The sequence below is a fragment of the Asterias amurensis genome, chromosome 16, assembly GCF_032118995.1.
Source record: "Asterias amurensis chromosome 16, ASM3211899v1".
Taxonomy (NCBI): domain Eukaryota; kingdom Metazoa; phylum Echinodermata; class Asteroidea; order Forcipulatida; family Asteriidae; genus Asterias; species Asterias amurensis.
In genome coordinates, this window is record NC_092663.1 from 2,215,711 (window position 1) to 2,241,160 (window position 25,450).

The 25,450-nt window shown below is 41.1% G+C and overlaps 1 protein-coding gene and 2 long non-coding RNA genes across 3 annotated transcripts in view; all 3 read left to right on the top strand.

Annotated features, from left to right (window-relative positions):
• The window catches only part of LOC139949283 (uncharacterized), a 222,441-nt gene that overhangs the window by 120,663 nt on the left and 76,328 nt on the right, over window positions 1-25,450 (top strand). The gene's annotated exons all lie outside the window — the stretch shown is intronic.
• Window positions 13,954-15,868, top strand: LOC139949288 (uncharacterized). The gene is made up of 3 exons (XR_011787542.1): window positions 13,954-14,043; window positions 15,467-15,553; window positions 15,817-15,868. It is a non-coding gene; the product is annotated as an uncharacterized lncRNA (long non-coding RNA).
• On the top strand, window positions 15,870-20,191 carry LOC139949289 (uncharacterized). Its single transcript, XR_011787543.1, has 3 exons — window positions 15,870-16,293; window positions 18,516-18,609; window positions 20,107-20,191. It is a non-coding gene; the product is annotated as an uncharacterized lncRNA (long non-coding RNA).

The window sequence follows — 25,450 nt, forward strand, 5'->3', positions numbered from 1 at the left end:
GTCAATTTGACCCCAAATCATTGCTCAATCTAAACATGCTTAGCACCATTGGATGGACAATTTCAAGGGCTTTCCTCTCGTACCAAATTTAGTGCTATGGGGATTTTCAAAGCGACGCTAGAGGCCAGGGAGTAGACCCGACACACCCCATCAGTTTTGGAAGTTTAATGCATGAAACAAACGGCATGTGGTGATTATTGGAGAAAACAAATATATGTGTTGGAAAAAAAAGCCCGGACTTATAAAAACTTTCAGCTATGCTTTTGAATTACTCTGGAACTAAAAACGATAGAGAGACGCAGTTTGTACATGCGTCATCCTGGCATGTCACTTAATTCAAATTTCAAAGTTTTAGAGCGGCTTACAGACTTCTTGATACCGAAAATTAAAAGTAGGCGGCAGTGCTCCGAAACGAACTCAACAAGCCTCCCTACGGGATTTTTGTGCACAGAGAAAATCAAAAGTACAACGGGTCAATTTGACCCCAAATCATTGCTCAATCTAAACATGCTTAGCACCATTGGATGGACAATTTCAAGGGCTTTCCTCTCGTACCAAATTTAATGCTATGGGGATTTTCAAAGCGACACTAGAGGCCAGGGAGTAGACCCAACACACCCCATAAGTTTTGGAAGTTTAATGCATGAAACACACGGCATGTGGTGATTATTGGAGAAAACAAATATATGTGTTGAAAAAAAAGCCCGGACTTATAAAAACTTTCAGCTATGCTTTTGAATTATTCTGGAACTAAAAACGATAGAGAGACGCAGTTTGAACCTGCGTCATCCTGGCATGTCACTTAATTCAAATTTCAAAGTTTTAGAGCGGCTTACAGACTTCTTGATACCGAAAATTAAAAGTAGGCGGCAGTGCTCCGAAACGAACTCAACAAGCCTCCCTACGGGATTTTTGTGCACAGAGAAAATCAAAAGTACAACGGGTCAATTTGACCCCAAATCGTTGCTCAATCTAAACATGCTTAGCACCATTGGATGGACAATTTCAAGGGCTTTCCTCTCGTACCAAATTTAATGCTATGGGGATTTTCAAAGCGACACTAGAGGCCAGGGAGTAGACCCAACACACCCCATAAGTTTTGGAAGTTTAATGCATGAAACACACGGCATGTGGTGATTATTGGAGAAAACAAATATATGTGTTGAAAAAAAAGCCCGGACTTATAAAAACTTTCAGCTATGCTTTTGAATTATTCTGGAACTAAAAACGATAGAGAGACGCAGTTTGAACCTGCGTCATCCTGGCATGTCCCTTAATTCAAATTTCAAAGTTTTAGAGCGGCTTACAGACTTCTTGATACCGAAAATTAAAAGTAGGCGGCTGTGCTCCGAAACGAACTCAACAAGCCTCCCTACGGGATTTTTGTGCACAGAGAAAATCAAAAGTACAACGGGTCAATTTGACCCCAAATCATTGCTCAATCTAAACAAGTTTAGCACCATTGGATGGACAATTTCAAGGGCTTTCCTCTCGTACCAAATTTAGTGCTATGGGGATTTTCAAAGCGACGCTAGAGGCCAGGGAGTAGACCCGACACACCCCATACATTTTGGAAATTTAATGCATGAAACTAACAGCATGTGGTGATTATTGGAGAAAACAAATATATGTGTTGAAAAAAAAGCCCGGACTTATAAAAACTTTCAGCTATGATTTTGAATTATTCTGGAACTAAAAACGATAGAGAGACGCAGTTTGAACCTGCGTCATCCTGGCATGTCCCTTAATTCAAATTTCAAAGTTTTAGAGCGGCTTACAGACTTCTTGATACCGAAAATTAAAAGTAGGCGGCTGTGCTCCGAAACGAACTCAACAAGCTTCCCTACGGGATTTTTGTGCACAGAGAAAATCAAAAGTACAACGGGTCAATTTGACCCCAAATCATTGCTCAATCTAAACAAGTTTAGCACCATTGGATGGACAATTTCAAGGGCTTTCCTCTCGTACCAAATTTAGTGCTATGGGGATTTTCAAAGCGACGCTAGAGGCCAGGGAGTAGACCCGACACACCCTATCAGTTTTGGAAGTTTAATGCATGAAACACACGGCATGTGGTGATTATTGGAGAAAACAAATATATGTGTTGGAAAAAAAAGCCCGGACTTATAAAAACTTTCAGCTATGCTTTTGAATTACTCTGGAAGTAAAAACGATAGAGAGACGCAGTTTGTATATGCGTCATCCGGGCATGTCACTTAATTCAAATTTTAAAGTTTTAGAGCGGCTTACAGACTTCTTGACACCGAAAATTAAAAGTAGGCGGCTGTGCTCCGAAACGAACTCAACAAGCCTCCCTACGGGATTTTTGAGCACAGAGATAATCAAAAGTACAACGGGTCAATTTGACCCCAAATCATTGCTCAATCTAAACAAGTTTAGCACCATTGGATGGACAATTTCAAGGGCTTTCCTCTCGTACCAAATTTAGTGCTATGGGGATTTTTAAAGCGACGCTAGTGGTCAGGGAGTAGACCCGACACACCCCATACATTTTGGAAATTTAATGCATGAAACACACGGCATGTGGTGATTATTGGAGAAAACAAATATATGTGTTGAAAAAAAAGCCCGGACTTATAAAAACTTTCAGCTATGCTTTTGAATTATTCTGGAACTAAAAACGATAGAGAGACGCAGTTTGAACCTGCGTCATCCTGGCATGTCCCTTAATTCAAATTTCAAAGTTTTAGAGCGGCTTACAGACTTCTTGATACCGAAAATTAAAAGTAGGCGGCTGTGCTCCGAAACGAACTCAACAAGCCTCCCTACGGGATTTTTGTGCACAGAGAAAATCAAAAGTACAACGGGTCAATTTGACCCCAAATCATTGTTCAATCTAAACAAGTTTAGCACCATTGGATGGACAATTTCAAGGGCTTTCCTCTCGTACCAAATTTATTGCTATGGGGATTTTCAAAGGGACGCTAGAGGCCAGGGAGTAGACCCGACACACCCCATCAGTTTTGGAAGTTTAATGCATGAAACACACGGCATGTGGTGATTATTGGAGAAAACAAATATATGTGTTGAAAAAAAAAGCCCGGACTTATAAAAACTTTCAGCTATGCTTTTGAATTATTCTGGAACTAAAAACGATAGAGAGACGCAGTTTGAACCTGCGTCATCCTGGCATGTCCCTTAATTCAAATTTCAAAGTTTTAGAGCGGCTTACAGACTTCTTGATACCGAAAATTAAAAGTAGGCGGCTGTGCTCCGAAACGAACTCAACAAGCCTCCCTACGGGATTTTTGTGCACAGAGATAATCAAAAGTACAACGGGTCAATTTGACCCCAAATCATTGCTCAATCTAAACAAGTTTAGCACCATTGGATGGACAATTTCAAGGGCTTTCCTCTCGTACCAAATTTAGTGCTATGGGGATTTTCAAAGCGACGCTAGAGGCCAGGGAGTAGACCCGACACACCCCATACATTTTGGAAATTTAATGCATGAAACACACGGCATGTGGTGATTATTGGAGAAAACAAACATATGTGTTGGAAAAAAAAGCCCGGACTTATAAAAACTTTCAGCTATGCTTTTGAATTACTCTGGAACTAAAAACGATAGAGAGACGCAGTTTGTACATGCGTCATCCTGGCATGTCACTTAATTCAAATTTCAAAGTTTTAGAGCGGCTTACAGACTTCTTGATACCGAAAATTAAAAGTAGGCGGCAGTGCTCCGAAACGAACTCAACAAGCCTCCCTACGGGATTTTTGTGCACAGAGAAAATCAAAAGTACAACGGGTCGATTTGACCCCAAATCATTGCTCAATCTAAACATGCTTAGCACCATTGGATGGACAATTTCAAGGGCTTTCCTCTCGTACCAAATTTAGTGCTATGGGGATTTTCAAAGCGACGCTAGAGGCCAGGGAGTAGACCCGACACACCCCATACATTTTGGAAATTTAATGCATGAAACACACGGCATGTGGTGATTATTGGAGAAAACAAACATATGTGTTGAAAAAAAAAGCCCGGACTTATAAAAACTTTCATCTATGCTTTTGAATTATTCTGGAACTAAAAACGATAGAGAGACGCAGTTTGAACCTGCGTCATCCTGGCATGTCCCTTATTTCAAATTTCAAAGTTTTAGAGCGGCTTACAGACTTCTTGATACCGAAAATTAAAAGTAGGCGGCTATTCTCCGAAACGAACTCAACAAGCCTCCCTACGGGATTTTTTTGCACAGAGAAAATCAAAAGTACAACGGGTCAATTTGACCCCAAATCATTGCTCAATCTAAACATGCTTAGCACCATTGGATGGACAATTTCAAGGGCTTTCCTCTCGTACCAAATTTAGTGCTATGGGGATTTTCAAAGCGACGCTAGAGGCCAGGGAGTAGACCCGACACACCCCATCAGTTTTGGAAGTTTAATGCATGAAACACACGGCATGTGGTGATTATTGGAGAAAACAAATATATGTGTTGGAAAAAAAAGCCCGGACTTATAAAAACTTTCAGCTATGCTTTTGAATTACTCTGGAACTAAAAACGATAGAGAGACGCAGTTTGTACATGCGTCATCCTGGCATGTCACTTAATTCAAATTTCAAAGTTTTAGAGCGGCTTACAGACTTCTTGATACCGAAAATTAAAAGTAGGCGGCTTTGCTCCGAAACGAACTCAACAAGCCTCCCTACGGGATTTTTGTGCACAGTGAAAATCAAAAGTACAACGGGTCAATTTGACCCCAAATCATTGCTCAATCTAAACATGCTTAGCACCATTGGATGGACAATTTCAAGGGCTTTCCTCTCGTACCAAATTTAATGCTATGGGGATTTTCAAAGCGACGCTATAGGCCAGGGAGTAGACCCGACACACCCCATAAGTTTTGGAAGTTTAATGCATGAAACACACGGCATGTGGTGATTATTGGAGAAAACAAATATATGTGTTGAAAAGAAAAGCCCGGACTTATAAAAACTTTCAGCTATGCTTTTGAATTATTCTGGAACTAAAAACGATAGAGAGACGCAGTTTGAACCTGCGTCATCCTGGCATGTCCCTTAATTCAAATTTCAAAGTTTTAGAGCGGCTTACAGACTTCTTGATACCGAAAATTAAAAGTAGGCGGCTGTGCTCCGAAACGAACTCAACAAGCCTCCCTACGGGATTTTTGTGCACAGAGAAAATCAAAAGTACAACGGGTCAATTTGACCCCAAATCATTGCTCAATCTAAACATGCTTAGCACCATTGGATGGACAATTTCAAGGGCTTTCCTCTCGAACCAAATTTAGTGCTATGGGGATTTTCAAAACGACGCTAGAGGCCAGGGAGTAGACCCGACACACCCCATCAGTTTTGGAAGTTTAATGCATGAAACAAACGGCATGTGGTGATTATTGGAGAAAACAAATATATGTGTTGGAAAAAAAAGCCCGGACTTATAAAAACTTTCAGCTATGCTTTTGAATTACTCTGGAACTAAAAACGATAGAGAGACGCAGTTTGTACATGCGTCATCCTGGTATGTCACTTAATTCAAATTTCAAAGTTTTAGAGCGGCTTACAGACTTCTTGATACCGAAAATTAAAAGTAGGCGGCTATGCTCCGAAACGAACTCAACAAGCCTCCCTACGGGATTTTTGTGCACAGAGAAAATCAAAAGTACAACGGGTCAATTTGACCCCAAATCATTGCTCAATCTAAACATGCTTAGCACCATTGGATGGACAATTTCAAGGGCTTTCCTCTCGTACCAAATTTAGTGCTATGGGGATTTTTAAAGCGACGCTAGAGGCCAGGGAGTAGACCCGACACACCCCATATATTTTGGAAGTTTAATGCATGAAACACACGGCATGTGGTGATTATTGGAGAAAACAAATATATGTGTTGAAAAAAAAGCCCGGACTTATAAAAACTTTCAGCTATGCTTTTGAATTACTCTGGAACTAAAAACGATAGAGAGACGCAGTTTGTACATGCGTCATCCTGGCATGTCCCTTAATTCAAATTTCAAAGTTTTAGAGCGGCTTCCAGACTTCTTGGTACCGAAAATTAAAAGTAGGCGGCTGAGCTCCGAAACAAACTCAACAATCCTCCCTACGGGATTTTTGTGCACAGAGAAAATCAAAAGTACAACGGGTCAATTTGACCCCAAATCATTGCTCAATCTAAACATGCTTAGCACCATTGGATGGACAATTTCAAGGGCTTTCCTCTCGAACCAAATTTAGTGCTATGGGGATTTTCAAAGCGACGCTAGAGGCCAGGGAGTAGACCCGACACACCCCATCAGTTTTGGAAGTTTAATGCATGAAACAAACGGCATGTGGTGATTATTGGAGAAAACAAATATATGTGTTGGAAAAAAAAGCCCGGACTTATAAAAACTTTCAGCTATGCTTTTGAATTACTCTGGAACTAAAAACGATAGAGAGACGCAGTTTGTACATGCGTCATCCTGGCATGTCACTTAATTCAAATTTCAAAGTTTTAGAGCGGCTTACAGACTTCTTGATACCGAAAATTAAAAGTAGGCGGCTGTGCTCCGAAACGAACTGAACAAGCCTCCCTACGGGATTTTTGTGCACAGAGAAAATCAAAAGTACAACGGGTCAATTTGACCCCAAATCATTGATCAATCTAAACAAGTTTAGCACCATTGGATGGACAATCTCAAGGCCTTTCCTCTCGTACAAAATTTAGTGCTATTGGGATTTTCAAAGCGACGCTAGAGGCCAGGGAGTAGACCCGACACACCCCATAAATTTGGGAAATTTATTGCATGAAACACACGGCATGTGGTGATTATTGGAGACAACAAATATATGTGTTGAAAAAAAAAGCCCGGACTTATAAAAGCTTTCAGCTATGCTTTTGAATTATTCTTGAACTAAAAACGATAGAGAGACGCAGTTTGAACCTGTGTCATCCTGGCATGTCCCTTAATTCAAGTTTCAAAGTTTTAGAGCGGCTTCCAGACTTCTTTATACCGAAAATTAAAAGTAGGCGGCTGTGCTCCGAAACGAACTCCACAAGTCTCCCTACGGGGTTTTTGTGCACAAACAAAATCAAAAGTACAACGGGTCAATTTGACCCCAAATACTTGCTCAATCTAAACATGCTTAGCACCATTGGATGGACAATTTCAAGGGCTTTCCTCTCGTACAAAATTTAGTGCTATGGGGATTTTCAAAGCGACGCTAGAGGCCAGGCAGTAGACCCGACACACCCCATAAATTTTGGAAATTTAATGCATGAAACAAACGGCATGTGGTGATTATTGGAGAAAACAAATATGTGTTAAAAAAAAGCCCGGACTTATACAAACTTTCAGCTATGCTTTTGAATTATTCTGGAACTAAAAACGATAGAGAGACGCAGTTTGAACCTGCGTCATCCTGGCATGTCCCTTTATTCAAATCTCAAAGTTTTAGAGCGGCTTCCAGACTTCTTGGTACCGAAAATTAAAAGTAGGCGGCTGTGCTCCGAAACGAACTCAACAAGCCTCCCTACGGGATTTTTGTGCACAGAGAAAATCAAAAGTACAACGGGTCAATTTGACCCCAAATCATTGCTCAATCTAAACAAGTTTAGCACCATTGGATGGACAATCTCAAGGGCTTTCCTCTCGTACAAAATTTAGTGCTATGGGGATTTTCAAAGCGACGCTAGAGGCCAGGGAGTAGACCCGACACACCCAATACATTTTGGAAATTTAATGCATGAAACACACGGCATATGGTGGTTATTGGAGAAAACAAATATATGTGTTGAAAAAAAAGCCCGGACTTATACAAACTTTCAGCTATGCTTTTGAATTATTCTGGAACTAAAAACGATAGAGAGACGCAGTTTAGTGCGAGAAAATCTAAAGTACAACGTGCGTGTCACGCCCATTTAAAGGCAGTGGACACTTTCTTTGGTAGTTACTCATCGCATAGCCATTTTCAAGGTATTTCTTCTTGAACTAATATTAATGATATGAAATTTTTCTAAGCGGGGCCAGCAGCCAGGAAGTAAACCTATATATACCACCCCAAAGTTGTATGCATGGGCTATACACTAAAAGCCGACGAATTGTTTTGTTTTAATGGTTTTAAAATAAATCTGAGCCGAACTCTTCAATAACTCTGAAATTAAACATGCTAGAGACACGGATTCATTGTATGTACCCGACTCTACCTGCCATATCCCTGCATCCGAATTTTAAATGTTTTAGGGCGGCTTGGACAATTTCTTGATAGCGGAAAAAAACAAGTAAGTGGGAATCAGAACTGTGCTTAACAGCCTCCCAAAAGGGATTTTTGTGCACAGAGCTGTCTAATAAAAGTTCACAGATTTGTTAAGGTCATTCGACTCCAGACTAATGCCCAATCTCTACTATACGTACACCCGATTTATTCCGGGACGAATTTTGTAATTTTCCTTTGCACATATTATGCTAAATTACTGGTTGAAATGGAGCGATAACGATGCTGTGCATTCTCTGTGATCATACACAAGGGCTTGGCCACAAAACATCGGTATTTCTCATTCTTAAAAGGAACTGTGCCACCTATATAGCCAAAGGAATGTGAAACGTTAAGTGTTTAACTCTAACTGGTACAATAGGTTGCATAATGGCTATAGAACTAATTCAGATGCTCTTCACACAAGCTACTTATTGAACTATAGGGAGGTTTATTGGGTTAGAGTCAAGCCAAAGAATTGGGAAAGTTTCCGTATGGCGCCACCACTTATTAATTTGATATGAAATGATATAGTATCTAATTTACCTCAATGATATCCCTTTTTGTAAAACTTTACCAATGTATGATTTTAATTAAAGGAACACGTTGCCTTGGATCAGTCGAGTTGGTCTTTGAAAAGCGTTCGTAAGCGTTTTTTATAAATTACATATGATTAGAAATATATTTTAAAAGTAGAACATAATGACCCGACACACCCCACAAATTAAGGCCATTTAATGAATGATACACACGGCATGTGGTGATTAATGGAGAAAAACAAAATATTCATTGAAAAAAAGCCCGGACTTATAAAAACTTCCAGCTATACTCTTGAATCATTCTAGATGTAAAAATGCTAGAGAGACGCAGTTTGTACCTGCGTCATCCTGGCATGTCCCTGCATTAACATTTAAAAGTTTTAGAGCGTCTTCCAGACTTCTTGATACCGAAAATTAAAAGTAGGCGGCTGTGCTCCGAAACGAACTCGTAGTTAATTCTACATTTAATTATATATCTATTTCTCATTCAGGTTGTGTCACGTGCAAAACCTGAATAAGCACAGGTGCCAGCTCTCGTGTCACGCCCATTTAAAGGCAGTGGACACTTTCTTTGATAATTACTCATCAGATATAGCCATTTTCAAGGTATTTCTTCTTGTACTAATTTAATGATATGAAATTTTTCTAAGCGGGGCCAGCAGCCAGGAAGTAGACCTATACCACCCCAAAGTTGTATGCATGGGCTAGACACAAAAAGCCGACGAATTGTTTTGTTGAATGGCTTTAAAATAAATCTGAGCCGAACTCTTCAATAACTCTGAAATTAAACATGCTAGAGACACGGAGTCATTGTACCCGACTCTACCTGACATATCCCTGCATCCGAATTGTAAAAGTTTTAGGGCGGCTTGGACAATAGTTCTTGATAGCGGAAAAAAAACAAGTAAGTGGGAATCAGAACTGTGCTCAACAGCCTCCCAAAAGGGTTTTTTTGTGCACAGAGCTGTTCAATAAAAGATCACAGATTTATTAAGGTCATTTCGACTCCAGACTAATGCCCAATCTCTACATGGTTGAAATGCAGTGATAACAATGCTGTACATTCTCTGTGATGGCCACAAAACATCGGTATTTCTCATTCTTAAAAGGTACTGTGCCATCTATATAGCCAAAGGAATGTGAAACGTTAAGTGTTTAACTCTAACTGGTACAATAGATTGCATAATGGCTATAGAACTAGTTCTGGCCAAAGGAATAAGCTCAGGACATACCGTATCTTCAAACCCAGTTTGAGTTTGAGTTATATTTACGTTGTGTTCATTATAATATCGCCGTTCTTTGGCCCAATTCAGATGCTCTTCACACAAGCTACTACTATAGGGAGGTTTATTGGGTTAGAGTCAAGCCAAAGAATTGGGAAAGTTTCCGTATGGCGCCACCACTTATTAATTTGATATGAAATGATATAGTATCTAATTTACCTCAATGATATCCCTTTTTGTAAAACTGAGTGAAAAAGTGGTGGCGCCTTATTGAAAGTTATCCAAAGAATTTGCCCGCATTGTCATCTTGATGTTGAAACACAAATCCATTTTCTGCTTTAAATTGCCCATTAAACAACGACCTTATGAATATTATGTTGGTTTATGTTATTAATAAATACAAAGACTTTTAAATTCTTGGTAGGGAAGATAGATGTAAGTTTTTTGTATGGACACTCCTGATGAAGCTATAATTCATTGCGTTGCAAAGTATGTCTTTTTATTTACCGTTTAAAAAAATCAAACTGTGTGAACAAGGCTTTACCAATGTATGATTTTAATTAAAGGAACACGTTGCCTTGGATCAGTCGAGTTGGTCTTTGAAAAGCGTTCGTAAGCTTTTTTTTTTTATAAAATACATATGATTAGAATCATATTTTAAAAGTAGAACATAAGGATCCACACAAGTATCACTCTAAGTAACCACACATTGCGTGGTTTTCCTTTTATAACTTGTCGACAAACACGGTCGGCCATTTTTGGGAGTCAAAATACTTTGCTTCCATAAATGGCCGACCGTGTTAGTTCGTCAAGTAATAGAAAAACCACGCAAATGTGTGTGGATCATTGTATTCTACTTTTAAAACATCTTTCTAAACCATTTGCATTTTATAACAAACTGTTACACACGCTAACGCTTTTCAAAGACCAACTCGACCGATCCTCCAAGGCAACATGTTCCTTTCACACTCCTTTCCTTATGACTTCTTCACTAATTGTTATTTATTATTACAATGTTACCCTCCCCGTTTCGGAATAAAATAAAATACATTTAAAAACAATTAACTTAGAGTATATAGACAGGCGGGGGTATGGCTTACAACAGCTTACCACTTGCTGAGTTAGACACGTCCTGCCGTGTTCAGACGCTATCACTCGGCGCTCAAAATGGCGGCAAACTTCACCGTTTCAGCTCTCCTTCAGACGCATTTCCTGATCGTATATCCATGCATGTTCTGCATCAGTCCATAGACAAGTTTTGGTGATCATTGCTACCTTCTTGTGACGGATGCTAAGACCTTTGATGAAGCTGAACAGTATACTGTCAGAGTTTGTCACACCTTGGCAGACCACTCCCAACTGCCGTATATGAGCCAAGAGAAAAATGGCGGTAAAAGGGTCTTGTGTGGAGATGCGTTATGGCCCCTTGTGGAATGACACGCCTTGCACCGGGGTGTTGAGATTTATGTGTTAATGACCTGAAACATTTCAAGCATACTCTGTTTAATCAAGATGAGCACAACTCGTCAAAAGTCATCGGGAAAGTAAATGAACAAATATAGACATGAATGAAATGTAATAATTGTACCTGTTTGTAACCTGTGGGTGGGGGACAAAATTAAGAACTCGTTGTAAGTGCTGAAGTTAAAGGCAATGAACACTGTTGGTAATTACTCAAAATAATTATTAGCATAAAACCTTTCTTGGTAATGAGTTATGGGAAGAGGTTGATAGTATAACACAATGTGAGAAACAGCTCCCTCAGAAGTAACGTAGTTTTCAAGAAAGAATTAATTTTCCACGAATTTGATTAAAGGCACTGGGGTGGAGTTCACAAAGGCAGTCCTAGTCTAGTACTTAGATAGATAACTAGTCCTAAGTTATGACTACTTTTGTGAAATCCGCCCCTATACACGTTTGGTAATTGTCAAAGACCCGTGTTCTCACTTGGTGTATCCTATCATAAGCATACAATAACAAGCCTGTGAAAATTTGGGCTCAATCGGTCATCGAAGTTGCGAAGTTACGAATTGTTCTCAAAAACTACGTTATTTCAGAGGAAGTCGTTTCCCACAATGTTTTACACTATCAACAGCTCTCCAATGCTCGATTACCAAGTCAGTTTTTAAGTTAATATTTGTTATGAGAAATTACCAAACGTGTACCTTCCCTTTAAGAGACCTCAAAATTAGATTTTGAATTTGAGGTCTCGAAATCAAGGATCAAAGCACACATCTCTGTGTGACAAGTGTGGTTTTTCTTTCACAGTTATCTCGCAACTCCGACGACCAATCGAGCTCAAATTTTCACAGGTATTTTTTTATGCATATGTTGAGATACACCAAGTGAGAACACTGGTCTTTGACAATTACCAATAGTGTCCAGTGTCTTTAAATAAGTTTTTAGAGTGAAAATCGATGCATGATGTAAAAGTGTCCATCAGTGCACAACTAAGCACAACTAACTTGTAAGCGCAAAAAATAGTAAGTTGCCGGACTTTTAGACCGTACAGCAGAGTCTTTCTCGAGGGTCGAGGGTTAATGACGAAGCAACAAACATGAACATGTCACTATTTGTTTTGTTGTCATTTAGCCTTCGAGAAAGATTCTGATGGATCGAAACGTCAGGCCACTCAATATGCTTTTCATTTATAATCAGGTCCTTTCGGTTGGTAGGCAGTTTGCAGCTTACTAGTTTCTCCAAATTTTATAAGCAATGAATGCGTTCGATTAGCTTTCCCGGGTCGACCCCGGTCTGCCCCAGGTACGTTCGAATAGCCTTGGCGTCATTCCAGGGGCTCACCCAATTCCCAATTTCATAGAGCTGCTAAGCATGAACATTTGCTTCGCATGAAATTTTTTCCTTGATTAAAACAGGATTACCAACCAAATTTCCATTTGTTGCATTTGCTTTTTTTTTTTACTGTTGCTTGACAATGAAATAAAAGTTTGGTTGGGAAATCCTATTTGTATCAGTGCAAATTTTTCATGCTAAGCGAATTTCTGTGCTTAGCAGCAAGTTGGGCCCGGGTCGGCTCCGAGTGCCCTTCTTCGAGATCACTTGGATCACTTGGGACTGGCCCGAGGTGCATGACGTCACCATGAGATCGATGGCGAGTGATCGTTCGGGAGCTCTTCTCAGGGGCTCTTCACCCGAATGCGCACCGCATTACGGCAGGTACGAGCTAATCGAACGCACCTATATTTGTTGCGATCCCGTCAGGGATCGAGCTAATCGAACGCACCTATATTTATTTGTTGGTAATCAAAAGCACCTATATTTGTTGCGTTACCAGCCAAAATATCATCTCACAAGTACGACCTGACTGGTACATCCCCATCCTGCTTTATTTTGCTCAAGCAGAAGCAAAACAGGGCCTGGGGTGGGCTGGTTGTCAAACAAGGGAAATTCTTTTTGCCCAAAGATTTATCGATAGTTATCTAGAAAATAAGGGGAACTTGTCTCCATTCTTTAATGGGGGTGTTCACGAAGGGTTGGTTTTTCCTTACAGCTAATTCTTCATCGTATTCCACACATGTTTCCAAAAGTCTTCAAAGCAACGACATGTTTTATCACAATGCTATATTTTATCACAATGCTATATCCATATTTGTATCATCATTTGGGATCGTCCCCCTCCTCTATCGCAAGAAAAGTATTTCCCTTTAAAAAATGTGCTTTGCCCTTCTCAATGGAGATATGCAAATTAGGCCGTGTCCGAAACGGCGACTTCGGCTACAGCTACGGCTAAATCACGCGCGTCTGCCTATTCTTCAACACTGGTAGACGCGCTGATCTAGACGTAGCTGTAGCCGAAGTCGTCGTTTCGGACACGGCCACGTTGGCTCGCTCCTTCGATATTAGACTGGTCCCCTGTCTTTATCATTAATGATCCTCGCAGTGTGACGTCAGGGCTACTTTGATGAGCACATTTTTCGGCGGGGCGTTGACCTTTTCTTGAAGACAAAATGGCTGACCGCGAAAGACTCCAATTTTTCTCTCCAGTTATTCTGTATTTTATAGCCAATTCGGTTGACAAAACTACTGCAAAATGAATAAGGTGAGTTGAATATTAGTTATAGAATCTTTTGGGAGTGTTTTTGAGGTTTATATGAGGTTTCAAAACGGCAAAAATGGTGCAAACACATCTTAAAGTGGCGGGTGGGCTTAAGTCATTGTGTGTGCAATGTGCGGTAGGCTTAACTGTGCAGTGTGGCGGCAATCTTCGAAGCGCACGTGTTGATAATGCCTGAAGTTCGTCCAGGAAAAATTTCCGTATGGCGCCACCACTTTTTCATTCGAAATGAAATAATACCAGGGGTCGAAACTGCCACTAGCCCGCTAGCCCGGGACTACCAGATTTACAGCCGGGCTACTCATTTTTCCAGCTTGATAGCCCGACGGGCTAGTGGAAAAATAATGCAAAAATCATCATCACAAACAATAAAGAACTATGTTATTGGTGTATTGTAAAGTTTGAGCCGTGACGCGAGACATAATGTGTCTTTCGGGCTACCAAAATCTAATCAGGGCAACTAAAAATTATTGGTCACTAGCCCTGCTGACTACCATGGAAATACACTTAATTTCGACCCCTGTAATACAGTAGCTAATTTTCCTCAATGAGATATCCCTTTTTGTAAAAATTAGTGAAAAGGTGGTGGCGCCATTATCCCCATACACAGAAAGTTATCCCTCGTCTCTTTCCGACAATTATTGTTAAGCGGTGTTCGCACTAGACTTAATTTGGGCAAACTATTTTAGCCAATGAGTAGCCCAGGTTAGACTCCTCCGTTGCAGGCAATGCGACGGAGTGTAGGGAGGGTATGAAGGTCCCGTACCATTGCAAAAAAAAATCAAAAATCTGTTAAAAACATTTCTACCTAACTCGGGAGTCTGAACTTTTACTCATATGTTCCTTGTAGTTGGAACTCCCAGCCCGAATTCTTTAAAATTGTTGAATTGTCTCCTTTGGTGTTAATATTTTGTAAAAAGAAAATTGAAATTGCATTTCCATTCCTGTGTAAACACTTTCTTGCACTGATCACTGGAGGCCTACTATTTGCAGCCAAATTGCTTTCAACTTGCGTCAACGAAACACTAGGCAGATTGATAATAGTCAGGGAGCAATTTACACAAACTGCAGAACTTTGCGACATGTGCTCCAACTCCATCACCTTGTGCTCTGTATGTTTTTTGCTTTGTTTTCCGTAATTTATATTTTGCCTTTGCTTGTAAATGTAGTATTATAGTATTACTTCATGTATTATCATAATTCCATTTGCTTGTAAAACATAGTTCTTTTTTCACTTCTAATTGTTTTGTTTATTTGTTTGGATTTGGAAATAAAGTGAATTGAATTGAATTGAATAAGAGTATACAGTGCTAATCTGTGCTTGTAGGTAAAACCATAAAATTACTATTTTGTTGCCGTTTTCAATTATTTGTTACTGCAAATTGTTTTTTATTTGCTTTTGTTGCAGAAAGGCTCAGCATCTCCAAAGACATCCATCAGCAAGTAGATCTACAAGACCAGCCTTTGATAGAGGAGCTGCACCCTCAAGTAAAAGGTGAATTTCTCACGACAATACTTTTATTACCTACTTCTGATCTTATTAGAGCTCTTTAGTAATTGTGCAGAATTTTGTTGCTGTGTTTGGTTAACCAAACTATTCAATAGTTCCCCTTCAATTGTTTATGAATGAAAGTGTAAATATAAATGCCTTTCCCCTTCAATTGTTTATGAATAAAAGTGTCAATATAAATGCTTTAATGCTAAATCATAGTTTGAAACTTGAAATGTTATATATCATTTGATTTTGTTTGTGTTCAGTCTGGCTGATTATCTCCAACTACATCTACCCAGTAATGAGCAGGTGTCCAAGACCAACCTAAGACGTCGGAGTCACTTGACGGTTGCTACACCAGGATGCTGCGTATGGCCCTATAAACATCTCCCGGCAGGACCATATGAAAACTTCAATCTGTATGCTGGTCGAAGACTACAGATGAGATCTGCAAACACCGGTTCAAGTTTGCTAGGCACTGTGTTTATCCCCTCTGAGCTTGTTGCTTGCCTAACCATCCTCTTGGAGACCACTCATCAAGGCAAGGCTTCTTGTGGGAGAAGATGTCTTACATTCATAGACACCCTGAAACAAGACACTGGCTTTGCCAGCGCTGATGAGCTACGCTCCTGCATGCTATGGATCAACACGTCTGGACAAAAAAAACAATGAGCAGGCTCGAGCTACTTTGCATGGCGCTCGCCTTGTTGAAGAAGACGTAGGAGCTGCACTCTCCAGAAAAGGTGAATTCCCAAACAGTGAACTTAATATTAAAACATGTTCCGACCAGGACCCAATTTCATGGCTCTGCTGATCACTGAATTCCGCACTTACGATCATGATTCCCCGCTGACGTGCATGCGCCAAATTTCTGCGCTAGCCTTGTAAGCATAGAATGCCTAGTAACGTGGAGTACGCACGTGCAGAAGCCAAAATCCGCCGCTAACCCATGAAATACGCTTGCCGTAAAGCGCTGATTCTGTGCTTACAGAGTTGCCTGGTTTGGTAAGCACTGATTCTGTGCTTACGGTAATGAGCCTGGGCCCTAGTGTTCAAACTAAAGCTTTCTATGCAGAATGCATATTCAGTTGTCCCGGTTTAAACATACATTCATAAATACCTCGGACAGTTTCACTATTCCTATTGGTGGAGAGCGCGTCACATGGGTGTGTATAAACCTTTGTGTATAAACCTTTGAAACATGGGCGTGACACGCGAGCTTGCACCTGTGCTTACAAGACAGTTTCTTCATTCCTATTGGTCGAGAGCAACGGCCAGGACAGTTGTGCCACATCACGCGATACGCGCGTCGCGCACAGCATTCCCTTATAAGGAGTTGTTTACCCGAGGGCGGCTGAGGGTCTTACCATTTCATAGCTGGAGGGGTGTTATGTTGAAAGAAATCATTGAACAATTATAATTTTTGCATTTATTTTACTTTTTGATCAAAAGTCTTGATGTTTTTTGACCGCAAAGGTATTTATGAATGGGAATCAAAGTGTGTTGAATCAGTTTTCAACTAGTGGTTTAAACCCACCGAGGCCTGGTTCTTGATAATATACCTCGACTTGGTGAACTCTCGGTAAAATTATCAAGAACCAGGCCTTGTTGGGTCTAAACCACTAGTTGAAAACCTCTCACCACATTGATTCCCTTATTTATATAAGTCTTTGGTTGAGGTTTGAAAAATTTTTGGGTTTGAAAAATGTTGGGAAGGTACTTGAGTGAGCTTTGAGTTAAACCAAAATATCAAGACAAATTCCTAACCGTTGGTAATTTAAATTGTGCATGTCATTTGCTGGAATACTATGTACATGTAGTTTAATTCTGAGAGCTCTTTGAAACAATCAGGGGTTTTTTGAAGGTTTTATATCTGAATTTTTACCTTAAACTACCCCTTTTCCATCAACAACAACTTTAATGACATCGTGGTTAGGGGGTCGGTTGATTTGAACATGTTTTGAACTCCATTTGCAACAAAATCTTCATGAATAAACGATCAGTCAACAATGCACATCGAGAAATAATTCAATGAACTTTTGCCCCGCAACGCCCTCTGTTGGCAAAAGTTGTCCATGTCATTGGTTGTCCAAGGCTGTACATTGTGCACAGTCTGCAGTCATTATGCACAACGTGCGGCAATTGTTTACTCCGTTCGTGAACATGTACTGCATTGAAGTCTAGTCAAGAACGTAATGAATATGGAATTATTAACAGCCATCAACGGCTAATCACAGCGTGCAGAGAGTTGGTCAGAATGGACTTTGGACGACTGTGTGCGTTGTGTATGTGCTGTGCATACTGCATGGACGTACCACCAGTGGGCGACCGTGTACTGTGAGGATACTCGGCACCATGTGGTTTGTGCATCGTGTTTTCAATTGATTGTACGTGTTTTCTGAAACGAACGACACCAATTCCGGTCCCGATCACGGCAAAATTAAATCGAGCAAGTATCTAGAATTGTCAAACTTACTAATTTAAAAGCTCAAGTAAAAGTTTTCTGTGGGATTTTGCCACTGAACCCTCATTTATATGTGAAAAGGAATAATTATTTGACTCGCCCGGCGGGCTAGTGAGAGAGGGTTTTCAGTCGCCCGCCGCTATTTTCACTCGCATTTGGCGATCGGGCGACCGCTAATTTCGAACCCTGACAATGCATTACGATTCTACTTTCAAAGTTTCATCTTCATTTATTGTTAATTGTTTGAGTACACAAAAGTTAAAGGTAAATGCAAATTATCTAAAAGCTCACTGATATAAAAATTAAGTTCAGATCAGCACTACTTCATAGGAGCTCTGTTTCATGCATTGGAACCCCCCGCCCCCCGCGAATTGATTTTGCTTATTTTGATTGCAAAAAAAAATATTCCTGTTGTGCATGAGTTCCTTCAACTAATTTGTTTCTGTTTTCATTAATTTGTTGCTGCAAATTGTTAGATTTTTATTTATTTGATGTTTTCAGAAAGGCTCATCAGCATCTCCAAAGACATCTACCCATCAGCAAGTAGATCTACAAGACCAGCCTTCAATTGAGGAGCTGCACTCTCAAGTCGAAGGTGAATTTCTTACAACAAAACTTGTAATGTTTACTTCTGGTCCTAAACAGAGCAGTCTAGTAGTGTGCATAATTGTTGTTGCCGTGTTGGGTTAACCAAAAACAAATATGAGTCATTTTCTTGCATCAATACAAACTATCAGTCATTTCCCTGTAGCCTTACAGCCATTTCGCAGTTGACAGACTGCGTTGTGTTTTTTAGTCGGCTTTTAAAGTGCTTTTATAGTAAGCTTTATTTGATCAAGACAAGTTCATAGATTTTTTATTTTAAAGTCGCATGCTATTTGCAGGATAACTTTTATTTGGGAAGAGAGATATAGAGCAATGATTAATACAGTTCATACAGCACCAATCCCCAAGAGAACTGTTTCAGGCAATTGACATTTCCAAGTTTTACTGTTGTATATTTGGAATGCAGCAATCCAAATGGTATGCATGAGTTCTTAGAAACCATTTGTTGTTGACTCAAGTCAGTGACTTGGACTCAAGTCACCAATTTTGTTGACTTGTGACTTGACTTGACTTGGACAAAAATGACTTGCGACTTGACTTGACTTGACTTGCACAAAAATGACTTGAGAGTTTAGAATTGACTTGAATATAAATTATCTTCAAATGTTTTCATGAAAAATCAAGTCGCTTCCGCACACGATGTTGTTTGTTATCATGCCCAGTCCCAGTGCATAAAACAGGCACGAGATTGATTCCACCGACTGTGGCCACACTTTGGTCCATGTCTGGTTTTCACATCCATATGCAGGTGTATGGACGGTCTACAATATAAGACTACTGTCACCTGACTTTCCACACACACACACACTCGCACACAGATTGTTGTGTGCTGACTTGTTGATGAGGTTTTTAGTTTTTCACAACTTTACTGATGGCAATTAAAAAACAAAAATGCCAAAATTGCATAAGCTTTTGGTCTCATCAGTGAAGATACATCGCTACATAAAACAAAAATTACTTGTGTCTCTGCATGGTCATTAATAGTCAAGTATATTTTAAAGTTATTTCCCCCCCCCCCCTTCTATTTTGTTAAACTCATGCATTTATTTTTCATTATTGAATAACACATCGAAAGTGGTTCCCATAGAGCGAAACAAAGGTAGTTGATGAAAAGATTTGATTTTACTTGAGTTTGTCATAACTTAATGAGAGTGGACTTATTTTGGGACATTATTTGGCGTGTGACTTGTCTTGACTTGCAAAACTTTGACTTGTGACTTGACTTAACTTGACTTGGGGAAAAATTACTTGCCACTTGAATTGACTTGAGGAAAAGGTCTTGGTTACAACACTATTTGAAACCATTTGTTGCTTACAATTTTGAGGTTTTTGTTGTTTTTATTTCACTTATTTTTTATTAAAAATTTCTTTTTTACAAATCCAGAGTTGGAAGCAAGTTTTCTGTACTTTAACTGTTTTGATGATGGGTAGTCTTAAACATCAACTGTTACAAACTGTGTATTTTGTTTGTTTGTGTTGCCGTCAGACTTAACATCTGCAAAGACTTCTCTCTGATCACAAGTAGATCTCCAACCAAGACCAGCCAATGATGAAGGAGCTACACTCTCCAGTTAAAGGCGAGTTCAAAACAAGATTACTTTTAATATTTACCCCAGTCTCGAATGGAGCTCTGTAATAATTATGCAGAGTGCATGTTGTTACTCTTGTTTAAAGGCATTTTACATGTCTGGGCCTAGTGCCTGCCTCGTTGGACTCAATTTTTGTAATTTACGAAAAATGGGTTCCAATCCTAAATCCTGGTTAGTCGCAACAATTGTGTCCTTAATTGCTTCTCTCCAACCAGGAGTACAAATGGGTATTCCCTGTGTTTGCCAATTTCGAATAACTTTCCTTTCTGGGCAACAGGCCTTTAGTGGTTTGCCAGTAATTATTCGATGCTGGTTCACTGTCGTTTCTTGAGCAACATTCCTCTGGTGCTATTTCACTAGTTGCCAATGTCGATTTACTGTCGTTTCTTAAGCAACTGGCTTTTAGGGGCATGTCACTGAATGCCAATGTTGGTTCACTTTCGTTTCTTGAGCGACAGGCCTCTGGTGGTATGCCATTGGTTTCCAATGTCGTTCACTTTCGTTTCTTGGGTGCAATTCCTCTGGTGCTAGTCACTGGGTGCCGATGTCGGTTCGTTTCTTGAGCGACAGGCCTTTGGTGCTATGCCACTGGTTTCCGATGTCAGTTTACTGTCGTTTCTTGAGCAACATTTCTCTGATGCTAGTCACTGGGTGCCGATGTCGGTTCATTGTTGTTTCTTGAGCGACAGGCCTTTGGTGCTATGCCATTGGTATCCGATGTTGGTTTACTTTCGTTCCTTGAACGACATTTCTCTGGTGCTAGTCACTGGTTGCCGATGTCGGTTCATTGTCGTTTCTTGAGCGACAGGCCTTTGGTGCTATGCCATTGGTTTCCGATGTCGGTTTACTTTCGTTCCTTGAGCGACAATTCTCTGGTGCTAGTCACTGGTTGCCGATGTCAGTTCATTGTCGTTTCTTGAGCGACAGGCCTTTAGTGCTTTGCCATTGGTTTCTGATGTCGGTTTACTTTCGTTTCTTGAGCGAAATTTCTCTGGTGCTAGTCACTGGTTGCTGATGTCGGTTCATTGTCGTTTCTTGAGCGACAGGCTTTTGGTGCTATGCCATTGGTTTCCGATGTCGCTTTACTTTCGTTCCTTGAACGACATTTCGGTGCTAGTCACTGGTTGCCGATGTCGGTTCATTGTCGTTTCTTGAGCGACAGGCCTTTGGTGCTATGCCATTGGTTTCCGATGTCAGTTTACTGTCGTTTCTTGAGCGACATTTCTCTGGTGCTATAGTCACTGGGTGCTGATGTCAGTTCATTGTCGTTTCTTGAGGGACAGGCCTTTGGTGCTATGCCATTGCTTTTCGATGTCGGTTTACTTTCGTTCCTTGAGCGACAATTCTCTGGTGCTAGTCACTGGTTGCCGATGTCAGTTCATTGTCGTTTCTTGAGCGACAGGCCTTTAGTGCTATGCCATTGGTTTCTGATGTCGGTTTACTTTCGTTTCTTGAGCGAAATTTCTCTGGTGCTAGTCACTGGTTGCTGATGTCGGTTTATTGTCGTTTCTTGAGCGACAGCCCTTTGGTGCTATGCCATTGGTTTCCGATGTCGGTTTACTTTCGTTCCTTGAGCGACAATTCTCTGGTGATAGTCACTGGTTGCCGATGGTCGGTTCATTGTCGTTTCTTGAACGACAGGCCTTTGGTGCTATGCCATTGGTTTCCGATGTCGGTTTACTTTCGTTCCTTGAGCGACATTTATCTGGTGCTAGTCACTGGTTGCCGATGTCGGTTCATTGTCGTTTCTTGAGAAACAGGCCTTTGGTGCTATGCCATTGGTTTCCGATGTCGGTTTACTTTCGTTCCTTGAGCGACATTTCTCTGGTGATAGTCACTGGTTGCCGATGTTGGTTCATTGTCGTTTCTTTAATGACAGGCCTTTGGTGCTATGCCATTGGTTTCCGATGTCGGTTTACTTTCGTTCCTTGAACGACATTTCTCTGGTGCAAGTCACTGGTTGCCAATGTCGTTCATTGTCGTTTCTTGAGCGACAGGCCTTTGGGCTATGCCATTGGTTTCCGATGTCGGTTTACTTTCGTTCCTTGAGCAACATTTCTCTGGTGCTAGTCACTGGTTGCGGATGTCGGTTCATGTCGTTACTTGAGCAACGGGCCTTTGTTGCTATGCCACTGGTTTCTGATGTCGATTGACTTTCGTTCCTTGAGCGACATTTCGCTTGGGCTAGTCACTGGTTGCCGATGGTCGGTTCATTGTCGTTTCTTTAACGACAGGCCTTTGGTGCTATGCCATTGGTTTCCGATGTCGGTTTATTTTCGTTCCTTGAGCGACATTTCTCTGGTGCTAGTCACTGGTTGCTGATGTCGGTTCATTGTCGTTTCTTGAGCAACAGGCCTTTGGTGCTATGCCATTGGTTTCCGATGTCGGTTTACTTTCGTTCCTTGAGCGCATTTCTCTGGTGCTAGTCACTAGTTGCCGACGCGGTTCATTGTCGTTTCTTGAACGACAGGCCCTTGGTGCTATGCCATTGGTTCTCGATGTCGGTTTACTTTCGTTCCTTGAGCGACATTTATCTGGTGCTAGTCACTGGTTGCCGATGTCGGTTCATTGTCGTTTCTGGAGCGACAGGCCTTTGGTGCTATGCCATTGGTTTCCCATGTTGATTTACTTTCGTTCCTTGAGCGACATTTCTCTGGTGCTTGTCACTGGTTGCCGATGTCAGTTCATTGTCGTTTCTTGAGCGACAGGCCTTTGGTGCTATGCCATTGGTTTCCGATGTTGGTTTACTTTCGTTCCTTGAGCGACATTTCTCTGGTGCTAGTCACTGGTTGCCGATGTCGGTTCATTGTCATTTCTTGAGCGACAAGCTTTTGGTGCTATGCCATTGGTTTCCGATGTCGGTTTACTTTCGTTCCTTGAGTGACATTTATATGGTGCTAGTCACTGGTTGCCGATGTCTGTTCATTGTCGTTTCTTGAACGACAGGCCTTTGGTGCTATGCCATTGGTTTCCGATGTTGGTTTACTTTCGTTCCTTGAGCGACATTTCTCTGGTGCTAGTCACTGGTTGCCGATGTCGGTTCATTGTCATTTCTTGAGCGACAGGCCTTTGGTGCTATGCCATTGGTTTCCGATGTTGGTTTACTTTCGTTCCTTGAGCGACATTTCTCTGGTGCTAGTCACTGGTTGCCGATGTCGGTTCATTGTCGTTTCTTGAGCGACAGCCCTTTGGTGCTATGCCATTGGTTTCCGATGTCAGTTTACTTTCGTTCCTTAAACGACATTTCTCTGGTGCTAGTCACTGGTTGCCGATGTCGGTTCATTGTCGTTTCTTGAGCAACAGGCCTTTGGTGCTATGCCATTGGTTTCCGATGTCGCTTTACTTTCGTTCCTTGAGCGACACTTCTCTTGTGCTAGTCACTGGTTGCCGATGTCGGTTTACTTTCGTTCCTTGAGCGACATTTCTCTGGTGCTAGTCACTGGTTGCCGATGTCGGTTCATTGTCGTTTCTTGAGCGACAGGCCTTTGGTGCTACGCCATTGGTTTCCGATGTCGGTTTACTTTCGTTCCTTGAGCGACATTTCTCTGGTGCTAGTCACTGGTTGCCGATGTCGGTTCATTGTCGTTTCTAGAGCGACAGGACTTTGGTGCTACGCCATTGGTATCCGATGTTGGTTTACTTTCGTTCCTTGAGCCACATTTATCTGGTGCTAGTCACTGGTTGCCGATGTCGGTTCATTGTTGTTTCTTGAGCGACAGGCCTTTGGTGCTATGCCATTGGTTTCCGATGTTGGTTTACTTTCGTTCCTTGATCGACATTTCTCTGGTGCTAGTCACTGGTTGCCGATGTCGGTTCATTGTCGTTTCTTGAGCAACAGGCCTTTGGTGCTATGCCATTGGTTTCCGATGTCGATTTACTTTCGTTCCTTGAGCGACACTTCTCTTGTGCTAGTCACTGGTTGCCGATGTCGGTTTACTTTCGTTCCTTGAGCGACATTTCTCTGGTGCTAGTCACTGGTTGCCGATGTCGGTTCATTGTCGTTTCTTGAGCGACAGGCCTTTGGTGCTACGCCATTGGTTTCCGATGTCGGTTTACTTTCGTTCCTTGAGCGACATTTCTCTGGTGCTAGTCACTGGTTGCCGATGTCGGTTCATTGTCGTTTCTTGAGCAACAGGCCTTTGGTGCTATGCCATTGGTTTCCGATGTCGATTTACTTTCGTTCCTTGAGCGACATTTCACTGGTGCTAGTCACTGGTTGTCGATGTCGGTTCATTGTCGTTTCTTGAGCGACAGGACTTTGGTGCTATGCCATTGGTTTCAGATGTCGATTTACTTTCGTTCCTTGAGCAACATTCCTCTGGTGCTAGTCACTGGTTGCCGATGTCGGTTCATTGTCGTTTCTTGAGCAACAGGCATTTGGTTCTATGCCACTGGTTGCCGTTGTCAGGTCACTGTCGTTTCTTGAGAGGCATGCCCCTTGTCCTATTCCATTGGTTGCTGATGTCGGTTCATAATTGGTGTTAACAAAATTATATTTTATCACACTTTTAATAAAGATTTATTCACCCAATTAGGGGGCCTGCCCAGTTTTATATACCCTGCATTTGTGCAAATTAAAATTGTTGGCTTATATTTAGTTTTTTGTCTTCAAACTTCTCCTTTCAGAGACGGAGATGTGAGGAATGGTTTCCTGAAAAAGAAGTGCAGAATTGAATCACCACTACTGATATCATCAAGGATACTGGGTATAAAGGAGAGCAACGCATATGAAAACATCGCTATCTTCAAGACATCGAAGCTGCAAGCAATTATGGATGTAACAATCAATATGTTGTCTTTAACAGTAAGGTAATATTAATGTGTTTTTTATGAACTGAATAAGCTACAATGTATTCAGAACACTGCTGCACGCCTGTTGTGGAACGGTCTCCAAGAAATGAGCACATCATCCCTATTCTTAGCTCTCTCTACTGGCTGCGGATCAAGGACCATATTGTGTTCAAGCAAATGTTGCTCACTTACAAGTCTCATTATGGTCTCACTCCTACTTGTGTCTCCAAACTTATAACTTTGTATAAAACACATCCTCGCTGTCTTCGCTTATCATCACAGTTTCTACTGCAAGCTCCCCACCGAGTCTCTACCTCGCAATATGGGGGTCAATGCTGCTCCCACCTTATGAAACAGTCTTCATCTTATTGTTAGCCAAGCTACTTCGATCACTTCCTTCAAGAGTCGTTCTAACTATTGTTTTAGCTGAACATTCCTGTGTTGTTTTTA